Here is a 12,312-nt window from a genome sequence, read left to right as displayed (position 1 = left end):
CCTCCTATATTTCATTCCCTCTTTTTTAATTCCTCCACCGTATTAAACTTCTTTCATGTTACCCTTCATTTGTAAAACTTTGGTTTTATTCCTTCACTCATCCAGCCTTCCCAGATATTAAACGTTTCCTAATATTATGTGTTCTTTAGTTTGTAATTTTCCTTTGGTGTTTCACTTCCTTCTCCATTTCATTCCTTCCCTCCAGTTAACCTCTCCATTCATCTCCCTTATGGCTTCTTTCAACAGTTTTTCTTTCTTCTCAGCTCCGAACCAATATATATATATATATATATATATATATATATATATATATATATATATATATATATATATATATATAATTTTGCTAGGCTCCTTTATACTTCCTCACCTTACTCCCTGTTTCCCTCCATCTTATCTCACGCTTACAGTCCCTCCTTCGATGTTTCTCAAAACACTGTTTTCTGTATCTATCTTCTTTTTCAGCTCATTTTCTTTTTTCCGTATTTTCCTGACCCATTTCTTGTTGTCCGTCACCCTCCCTTTCTTTTCTCCCACAAATCTTTTTCCATTTCCCCCTCCATCTCAAAGTTCAGTTACCACATTATATATTTGTCAGTTTCCTTCCCTGTTACACTTAAGCCCTTCCTGCCTCTCACTGCATCATCTGCATCGTCATCATCTTCACCACTGTATTCCCACAAATATAAATGAGATGTGTATGATCTACCGAAGTTAAAACACAAAACACAAAGTAGGACAGCCATCATCCACGTGCCCAGGTACAATGTGTTACTCCTCCGTTCATTTATCACACAAACCTACTGTCTCAAAAACACTCCTTCTCTTCACGTTATTTCAAGTTTTCTTCATTTAGTCATTCGTATATCTCTCTTCGTCCTCCCTTTATCTTTCTCTAACTCCCATTTTTTCATTCTCTCTTCACTCTGTCACTACTGAACACCTCTTCCTCTTTTTCATTTTAATTCACCTTATTTAGTTTTCTCCTCCAGCTTCTCTCCATCTCTCTTAACAGGCAGTCTTCCTTTCGCTCCCTCTCTCCCTTGACAAATTCCTTCTCCTTCTTCCCCTCCTCCTGCTCTTTTCCTCCTTCTCCTCTTCCTCCTCCCACTTCTTCTTCTCCTTCTCCTTCAACATCTATTGCTCCTTCTGCGCCTCCTCCTCCTCCTCCTCCTCCTCCTCTATATGATCATCATCTTCACTGTCATTATCATCATCGTCATCATAATCTTTCCTCCCTACTCCTCCACCGTCTTCACTTCCTCCTTCTTCTCCTCTCAGATGGAGGTGTTACTGGATGAGGAAGGAAGTTTACGTCTCGGGCCTTCTCCCTTTTGCCTACGGAGTAACTGTCAATCTGGGACCAGACGAAAGGGAAGGAGAGAAGTGAGGAGAGGATGGCGAGAGGGAAGGAGACTGGGAGAGTGGGCAGAGAAGGAAGAACAGTGGGAACAAAGAGAATACCGGAGGGAAGGGAACATAGATATATGTAACACAGATATACTCGTATGTAACACAAGCTTTCTCACTGTATCACTGATTGCATTTCTCTTACTGTCTCCTACCTAACTGTCTGTCTGTCTGTCTGTCTGTCTCTCTCTCTCTCTCTCTCTCTCTCTCTCTCTCTCTCTCTCTCTCTCACACACACACACACACACACACACACAATAGCTTTCTCATAATATCACACTCACTTCACTTTTCACAGCATTGCTTTCTGTCTGTCGGGTTGTCTGCCTATCTCGCTGTCGCTCTCTCTCATATTATCATTCTGTTTTGTTTCTGATTCCAGTCCACCAGTTCCAATTACTTCCTCCTTTCATTACATTCTGTATCACCACACCTTCCTCTCCCTGTCTTCATACCAATTTCATTTGTTTCTTATTTCTCTTATTACTTCTTCATCTCTCATCACCCACTACTTTCTCCTTGTTCCCTCATAGATATCTTTTCTTCTTCGATATGATATTTTTCTTAATCCTTCATCGCCCACCAACGATTTCTCTCTCTTTCCCTCCCTTTACCTCTTCATCCTAGACCAGTCCTTCTTCTATATCCCACTTAGCTATTCTACATTTTTTTCTTCTCTCTCCGTCACTCCTTTCTCAGTCACTTATACTTCATCCTCTTTTTTCTAATAAATTCTTCCTCTCCCACTACAAACAGCTTTCTATTCCTACCTTCCTCTCCCCATTTTCAGACCTATCTTCCTTACATTTTCCCTTTATGTCTTCTTATACTGTATCATCCTCTACCATGCCACCTAACTGACTGTCGACCATTTGATTACCTCCTCACATATATCTTCCTCTTATTTTTCATATATCTTCCTGACTCACCAGCAGCACATCAAGCTGCTTCACTCCCTCCTTCATTTATTAATTTATATCTCTTACCCTACCTGCTACTTAACTCATTTTCTGAATCTCTTTTTCCTCTGTATATTACTGTACATAGGATCCGTGTCTTCCCTTCTTTGTTTAGCTCTTCTCACATCACACTACTTTCTCTCTTCATATTCTTATTTCTTCTTATATCATCCTCTGGCACCAGACACTCCTCTTTCCCGCCCCATAACGCATTTTCTCTCCTTCGTTACCTCCACATCTACCAACCCTGTACTTTCCTTAGCTTCCTGGAAAGCATCTCTAAACATCTGTTTCGTGTTCGTTCACTTCCCTGATACTCATACCAGTTTAGTGTAAGTTATTCCTATTAAGACTTCCTTTTTTCGTATTTTCCACCCGCCTCTATCTTATTAACTTGTGCAGCTTTGCGAAGCTGTGTGCAGCCTACTTGTTTCTTGTTAAATACCATATGTTTGAGAGTCTGATATTGCTTTCCATGTAAGAACACTGGATATCCAGAAGCCTGATTATTCAGATGTCTGTATCCCATAACATGATTACCCAGACGTTCATCAGGTACTGTCTTTAACGTTAGACATGTCATTTTGTTCTCTTGTTCAAGTTTCTGTCACACTCTGTGGAGTTAAAACATCGCGATGCAGGTTAATCGGTGGTGTGTTTCCTTAACGTATGCCTTCCACTGATCGCTAAGTCCCTTCATCCCAGCGTTTCCTTTTATCCTATAACTGTAGGATCTGATCTCTCTGAAATTTTCCTGGAATTCCTTTTGTGTGGTATAATGAAGTTTTCGTCTGGGTTTCATACATTTTCGTTAGAAGCAATAGACGGTGGTATGAGGAATGTATTCTGCTTTTATTTTCAACATAGATGTTGAAGACCATCATAAATTAGATAACTTATTCTTCTTTACGTGAGAGGCTGATGATGGCAGGTTGTGGTGAGTGGGAGTGGTGAAGACAGGACCAGTCTTAGGGACAACATATAGAAGAGAACAGTTAAATTATGACAAAGTCTTAGGATCTGAATCTTCTTTACTTCCCTTATCCTAATTCCTACAATGTTGTACTTTTTGTCTGAACTACCCAGTGCCTCTTTCTAGTCCCAGCAAATGTATTATGGATACAGATAAAAAAAAATATGTGACAGGTGTTCATCAAACGAAAGGAGCGCGAATTACTGATGATATTATGGCCAATTAAATGAAATACTATGTGGCAGGTGCTTATCAAATAGTAGGGGAGTGAACTGCTGATGGTAAGATGGCCAGAGTTATCCCAGTTGGGGCAAACAGTCTGAAGATTTGGATTTCATTAGCCCCTTCATTCCAATGACGTTTTTCACTGATTTATTTTGGTGACTCATGATGAGCTTATTCAGCCTGGGTAAACTTTTTCTGTGGTCAATGGGTAAAAAAAGGTTTTATTTAATTTCTCCAGTTTTAAGAATTTCTTCAAGGCTAAATAAAAACAGTTGCAGAAAAGAAGAATGAAATGGAAAATAAGCCACTAGACTGGAATGAAGAAAATAAATAAATAAATATTCAAATTCTTATACAAACAACACAGTTATATCATACTAACACCTCTGTTAAGGGTATTATAACCATATTGATGGAGTATATCTGGAGTAAGTAAACAGTGGGTAATGAATGAGAGGAGAGAAGTATTTGATCCAACGCAAGATTTTGAACTACATGCTGCTGGGGGACGCATGACCGATTGTTCATAGTACTGAAATAGACATTCTGATAACGCAGGTTCGAATCCAGGTGTAATTGCCCTGACATAAAAGCACCCTTGCTATTGCTAATATTTCATACCGCATATTATCTCCCTATTTCATGAAACTCATGGGCATGCAGGAATCATGCTACCACTGCTGGTATATGCTTAGGCTATATTATGTGGAGCATGGGAACTCACTTTGTTAGAGGGCCACGAAAACAAGTATTGCTGGGCCTTTAGGAACGGACTGATCTATCTAGAGTCCAGTACCTATGAAAAGGTGAGTTACTTCTTACATAATATAAACCCATATTGCCATGACATTACAGGCATACCAAGGAGAGCTAGAAGGGGCTGTGAGAGTGTGATGGGGAGAAGAATTGGGAAGACATTGAACGAGATGTAGAATCGGAGTAACATAGAAGTACAATCCTAATGCCAGACTCCAAAGCTATCTGTATCTCGGTAGTGTCATTAATATTGGAGGAAGGACTGCAGAGAAAGGAATGGGAAAGGGGACGAGAGCATGGCGATGAGAGAGGCACAATGATGATAAACTACGGTTGTAGTTGTGTTAATATTGTGATGGAATATCATGTTAATATGAAATATTAAATGTGTCACGGATAATAATGGAGTACGGCGCAGCAAACACTATGGCGCCTTAAAAAATGAATGTTTAGCAACAGAGGTTGCAGGAGAAAAGACATGGGAAAAAGGTAAAAATGGGAGGAAGAGAGGGAGGGGGAGGGGTTATAAGTTGGGGGAAGGAAGGAGGTAGAAAGGGGAGAGGGGAGGCAGTGTGGAAGGGAGGGACAGAGGGAAGGTTAGGGGAGAGACCAGAAGGGAATTAGCCCCAAGAGTATAATATATTTTCGTGCGGCATTTCATACCTTCAGTTTAATTGCATTCTGCATTTCAAATGAATATTACATACATAGAGATTATTTTGTTCCAAACATGTCTCCGAACGTTGAACATAAACACAGGCCATTAAAATGCATATCTGTCAACTCTTCTCCATACAGCATTTACGGACAATTAGGCTCATTTCATACCCTGCTGGCCTAACGCGAATTTATGCCTCCTGCTGTACCTGCTCTCTCTCTCTCTCTCTCTCTCTCTCTCTCTCTCTCATCCAAGGCCAGTAAAATTCAAGGTACACCCCACAGTAAAAGAGTATTCAAAGTACTTAATTTTGCCAGGTGTCAGTGTCACGGGGTTTTTAAATGATTATACAATATTAAAGAATAATTTTTCAATAATATTGATAACAGGGACAATGAATTGTCTTGCTAAAAATCAAGCAATGATTACTTTATTCTGGCTTGCTTCGCCAATTCTCTAAGGACGAGAATTTATAAACTTTCTCAGTAGTACGCAGCAGAGACTAATTCCTCACAATTGCTGTTTATTAGTACTGTTAGCATCTGGAGAAAGTGACTTCACCCCCGACAATCAATAACTGATTCTATTAATGATAACAGATTCTTGCTAATGAATTAACTCCTAGATGGCACAACGGATTTTAAGCTTAATACAACAAGACTGGCCTAAGTACCAGTTATGAATAGCAAAGCGTTTATGCAAGCTAGGAGCTGCAACTAGAATAAGCTTAATATGGAAAATCAAACACGAGTTTACATTACATTAAGCTCGAGAAAAAGAACTGTTAAATTTATTGATTACAAAGGAATAAATTTACGTTACATTTCAAAGTGAATTCAAATAAGGAGATCGCACTCACTCGCTCACTCAAAAGCTAAACTCTTAAACCTAGGAAAAAAACAAAAAGAAATACTGGTCAAAGAGTGGACTAAGCCGGTGACTGGGTGTCGTTACTGAGGAAGGACGCTGCACACGCTGAGTCTCTCGCCTATCACACTATGTGGAAATTCAGGAACGGCGGCACTACACGCTCTGGCCCAACCTGCTTTCGTGGCGCTCAAACCTCGACTGACTAAATCGTGGGAAAGAGGGGAGCGTCCAACCGCATTACCAATGGCTAGAATGAGTGAAACACGCCCATAACAAATCGCTCAGTGGAAGCGCTAATGTCTCGCACAAAGACGATCACTTATGACAGTGAAAAATTGTTTTGAAAACACTCCCGACCGGGTGAGCGGATTCTGATAGAGTTCGCGGTTTCCCACTAAATTTAATGTCACGAGCTGACTTGTGACAGTCAGCCTCAAGGGACAGGAACGAAAACAAGTTATAACTAACGAATCCACTTTCTCATGCGTATAATTGCCGCCTGTCTTCCTGCTCATTAGTATTGTTGTTGTTGCTGTTGTTGTTGTTGTTGCTGTTGTTGTAGTTGTAGTTGTTATTGTCTCAGGTTTATACGAAGCGTGAACCCGTGAACTGAAAGCTTAAATTTTCCTTTCCCTGTAGTTCACCAACTTCATTTTTGGGAATATGGAAGTAGCTGAGGGACGTTTGTATAGCCGGGCTATTAAGCCGCACGGCTGTATCGGTAGGACTATATGAAGGCGTCCCCCTCCCGCACCATTCCTGCTTTTTCCTTAATACAAAATAAATCAGTTCTCATTCTTTTTCAGATATATTTTTTGTATTACTCCTCCATTGTTACTTAAACCTCATAAATTTTGTAAATAATTAAAACGTTTAATTATGAGGAGCTGCAAAGTAAAGAACATACAGTTAGCGAAGAAGAAAAAAAGGTATCTCAAGTAAATGAAGAGAAAAGATAAAATGAAATGAGAAAAAGGCAATTTCAATGCTTAAGGGACAGAATAAAAGAAAGGTTTGACTGGAGAAAATTAAAAAGATTCAAGACAGTAAAAGGCAAAAAGTAATGAATCGGGAAAAAAAATCATGTAATGAACGAAGAGAAATATGTAATTTTTATTTAAACAACGAAAAAAAAAAAAGACATTGGCCTATGCATGAGTATTTAAAAGCCTGCATCAGATGGTCTCTGAACACACTGATACCTGGATGTCTAGGCTATATCATTATACACCTGCAATATTATCACAGATATATTTAGCATAGGATGGACTCTTTGAACTGGAAGGGTTATAGTTAACGCTAAGTAACCCACCACCACCACCATGAGGGGCTTTTCATAAGCTGCATAAATGCGCTTGGTACCAACAAAATAAAAACTTGCTTTGTCCGGAATCAAGGAGATAAAATGCAGTAAACAGAAGGTGGTGGCAAGACCCCAGAGAAAATATGTAATCGAAATGATGGGGTAAATTTGTGGCTTTGTGCTGCGTCAGTCACGGGGTTTAAGCTGGCTCATTTCCGCAACCCCATGTTCCTAAGAGAGAGAGAGAGAGAGAGAGAGAGAGAGTCACACACTCACTCAGCCATGAGGCTCCTGGCATCAAATTTCCGCTCTCGTCCCTGGCCCCTCCCTCCCTCTCCCTCTATTCCTCTCCCCCTCTTCCTCTCGCTCCCTTTCTCCCTCTCCCTCTCCCCCTCTCTCCTTCTCTTCCTCTCTCCCACTTCCCATCTCCCCTTCTCTCCCTCTCTCCTTCTTTCCCTCTTCCCCCTCTCCCCCTCTCCCTCTCTCTCTCCCCCTCTCCCCCTTTCCCTCTCTCTCCCTCTTCCTCTCTCTCCCTCTCCCCCTCTCTCCCTCTTCCCGTCTCCACCTCTCCCCCTCTCTCCCTCTTCCCCTCTCCCCTTCTCCCCCTTTCCCTCTCTCCCTCTCCCCCTCTCTCCCTTTCTCCCTCTCCCCTTCTCTCCCTCTCTCCCTCTCCCCCTTTCCCTCTCTCTCCCTCTCCTCCTCTCTCCCTCTCTCCCTCTCACCCTCTCTCCCTCTTTCCCCCTCTCCCCTCCCCTTCTCCCTTGCTCTCCCTCTCTCCCCATCTCCCTTTCTCTCCCTCCCTCCCCCCCTTCTCTCTCTCTCTCTCTCTCTCTCTCTCTCTCTCTCTCTCTGTATCTATATCTCCAGACCATCATTCTCCCTTTTCCAGCATCTGCACTGTGATAGACTACAGCTGCTGCAGCTGCTGCTGCTGCTGCTGCTGGTTACAGTGTTGACGATGGTGGCGATAATGATGATGTTGATGGTGATGACGCCAACGACATTACCCTGTTTCGCTGTCTTCCCTTACTCTGTTTATCTGTGTATAAAGTAGCTATTAGATGTCACATCTTATCTGAGTAAATTCATCTGTTGGTAGTAAGACTAAAATGTGATAGATTTACTCGTATCACATCGAAATGCGTTACTGAAGGATGTAATTTACACCTTAAATGACGAGAGGCCACACCGAAGTTTAATACTCGCATAATAACTGCAGGAGTAAACTAATAATATTTGCTCGATGTTCTGAATATTTTGACCTACCTCAGTATTTCTCTTCCAGTTGCAAACCGTATTTCACAAAGTCTTAATAGCATACTTGACAAGACGTGAAAGATGATCATGATTATTATTATTATTATTATTATTATTATTATTATTTTAATCTGCCACAAAACTTTCTCTTTCACAAATTTCATACTGTTACATTCTCTAAAAATATACATTCTCTCATCCATGCAACCCTACATTCTCTCAAATGTATTCTGAGAGAGAGAGAGAGAGAGAGAGAGAGAGAGAGAGAGAGAAAGAAAGATTTGGTGGCATGTTTTTTCAGTATCTTAGTCATTCAATGTATACCATATCATCCTTTCTGCACAGAGTCGTCTTATCTTCCACGACATCCCTTTTCCAATCCTTATCACTCAAATCTTCCAGAATATTCAACTTTCAAAAATCATAATCCATCACTGTCTCTTATGTCACACTGTTTCCTGGTTTCCATTACTTTCTTACGCCTACATTTTTTCAGTGATGCAGCCAGTGTCCTTTTCCCACACCCTTCTCAACTAATATTTAAGTTTTCCAGCCCACTTTTCACCCGGTATTTTCACCTTTCTAAAGTTCCAGTATGTCGATCGTTCTCTCTTTTATTCTCCTTTTTCTTATGTCTCATTTTTAAGGTCACACTAATAAAGCCATCGTTCAACCAATCCATCACTTAAATCGCAGTTCCATTGCAAATAATTTCCGGAACTGTAATCATCCACTGTTTACCGGTCATTATCTTCCTCCGAGATAATTTTTAAAATCTTTCAGTATCTGCCGCTTTGTCAGTCTTTCAGTCTTTATTCCCTTTCTCACATAAGGCTCTTTTCTTGGGCAGCGCCATCCTGGCGCAGTCGATAATGATGATCGTTCTATATGTAAATTTTGCAGGGCCTCGTCTTATTTTTCTTATTGTTCCACTCCTTTAGTCTTTCATTCTTCCCTTTCCTTTTGTCGATATGGCCCTTAATATACCAATCTTCCAGCATACCTATCACCCAGGATCTTTCATCTCCAGCATGCCTTTCTTCCAGTCTCGTATTCCAGTATAGTTTTCTGTCTCCTAATGTCTTGCCATTATCTTTTTCAGATTTCGAATATCGTTCCTAGTCTTCAAGTCTCTCTCAGTCATGTAACCACTGTTTCTCTCCCCCATTACCTTTCTTGTAGTGGACCCAATTCTTGGCCAGCTCCAGTCAATATCTGCACCTTTCTTCTTTCCAATATGTAACATTTTGTATACCATCATGCATATATCTTTTCCAGTTTCTCCGTACTACAGCCAGTCTCTCTTTCACATTTCCTTTAATGCAGTGGCCCCAAAAGTTTTCTATGTTCCGACATAACATTCATTCACTATTCTTTTTTAGAACTTTATTTTTATAGACGCTCAGACCACCAATGTCTTTCTATATCTTCCAATCTCACAGTCTTGCAGTCTTACACTCTCCCCGTTATTTGCTTTGTCGCAGTGGACTCAGATCTTCTCCAGCTGCAGTCAGTATTGCCTCCCTTTCCCCAAAGTCTCACTGATCTGGTAAGTCTTCCAGGTCCTCTGTAAGAGTCTGCATTTCAGCTTCTCTGTCTTCCACTGGCTTTCTGTCTTCTAGGGCCTTTGTCTTCCAGAATCTTAATACACTTTTTTTTTTTTATCAGTCTCTTATTTTTCAGGATTTCAATTTTTTCGTCACTCAGAACACAATTTCTGTCTTAACAAACAGCAGTAGTTTACTAGCGGTTGAGCCTTTTGAGAGTCCGGGAACTCTCTTTAAAGGCACCTTGTTTTTCTTGCACTTTTGGTAAACATCAATTGTCTAGTAAGGCTAAAACTACGATTTGACTAAATCAGCTGTATGACTTTTAAGTAATAATGGTCATCCCCGAATGACAATAGTTTAAGATTTTAATAAAGGGTATATACAAGATAGCACTACAATAAAACGGAGGTAATTTTATATTAATACCAGTAATAATAGTAACAATAATAATAACTACCACAATATCAATAATAATAAATAATAATAATAATGAAAGTCAACTAATTTAAAGAATTAGTACTTTGATAGTCAGTAGGATTTATAAGCAGATTTGAAAGATACAGCCTAGCTTAGTTCCCGAATGGCCATTGGGATACCATTCCAAACTTTGGGTCCCTGATAAGTGATATGTGACTGGGACTGGGTTGAAGCCATGAGCTGTATTTTTAGATTACAGTTATTTCGGAGATTATACCGATCATTCATATTGAAATCAAAGTAACTGTTAAATGACAGATTGTGCAGAGACTTGTAAACAAACAAAGCAGTGCAGTAGGACTTTATATCCGGCAATTTTAGGATACCCAATTTCTTGAAAGATGGATTAGTGTGGTCATATTTGCGTAAGTTTTCCATTATACGGAGTGATTTCCTTTGGGCTATAAATAACCTGTTTAGTTGTGTCTTATAAGCACCACTCCATACATTGTTACAATAAAACAATAAAGGAAAAATCAGTGAGTAATAAATGAGCTCAAGAGACTGTGTTGTTAGTTGATCACGAATTTGGTACATGATACCACACTGTTTGCTAATCTTTGTATGGAGATACTGGATATGTAAATGCCATGACAAACGTTCATCAATTAAAACACCAAGGAATTTTACACTGTCCACTCTTTCAATTGACTGGGGACCTATGTAGATGTTCGGTTGGTTTGCAGTGCTTTGTTTCCTTCTAAATATAATGTAATGAGATTTGCTTACGTTTAGCGTGAGTTTGTTGCTTGTTATCCATTTTTTAATATCTGTTAGGCTGCTATTTACAACATTTGATAGTTCATTGAGATTTTGTTGGCTTGCATAAAAGGTACTATCATCAGCAAATAGTACTGGCTTCATATGTGAGGTAGCGTACACAATGTCATTTATGTACAAAATAAACAAGAGTGGTCCTAAGACCGACCCCTGGGGAACTCCAGATTCTACTGGCATACAGGTAGACTGGCACTGTTTGTATTGCACAAACTGTTTGCGATTGGCTAAGTAGGAAGCAATCCATTGATTTGAAGCGCCTCGTATACCATAGTGGTCAAGCTTCTTTAGTAATATAGAGTGATTAACCGTATCAAATGCCTTGGCCAGATCTAGAAATACACCCATAGTAAATTTATTTTCATCAGATGAAGCCAGCACGTCCTTGGTGAATGACAGCAAAGCACTCTCGGTAGACAATTTTTCCCTAAAACCAAATTGTGAATCAATGATAACATTGTTGGTGGTGCAAAATTGAATTAACCTATCATAAACCAATTTCTCTATTATCTTACTGATTGCTGGTAGGATTGAGATAGGGCGATAATTGCTTAACAGCTTACGATCACCAGTTTTAAAAACTGGAATAACTTTGGCCAATTTCAACATGTCAGGAAACTTTCCAGTCTCAAAAGATAAATTAAAGAGGAAGACAAGTACAGGAACTAGATAGGCCATTATTTCCTTAATGATGGACATGGGGTTATCGTCAAATCCGGGACCAACATTCCGTAGATTTTTTATAGTCTGAGTAACTTCATGTTCAGTAGTAGGTGACAAAACGAATACACTGTCTTGCCTATTGCGTAAATATGAATAGAAATTAACCTCAGACTCTCCAACAGACTCAGCAAGTTTCTTACCAACACTGACAAAGTCATTATTAAAATGGTCAGCTACTTCCTTAGGTTCATATACCTCATTATTGTTTACTAAATAAAAGCAATTATTTCTTTGTCGTGAAGAAGGCTTATTAAGGATAGAGTTTATTATACACCAGGTTCTTTTTACTGTTACCTATATTTTCACTTATTTTATTCTTATAGTAATCTGACTTTGCCATTCTGATTTTAGCTGTGATATCATTGCGCAGTCTG

The sequence above is a fragment of the Coenobita brevimanus genome, chromosome 109, assembly GCF_032717465.1.
Source record: "Coenobita brevimanus isolate Jiangsu-jjx chromosome 109, ASM3271746v2, whole genome shotgun sequence".
NCBI lineage: Eukaryota > Metazoa > Arthropoda > Malacostraca > Decapoda > Coenobitidae > Coenobita > Coenobita brevimanus.
Note: the sequence above shows the minus strand (reverse complement) of the source record.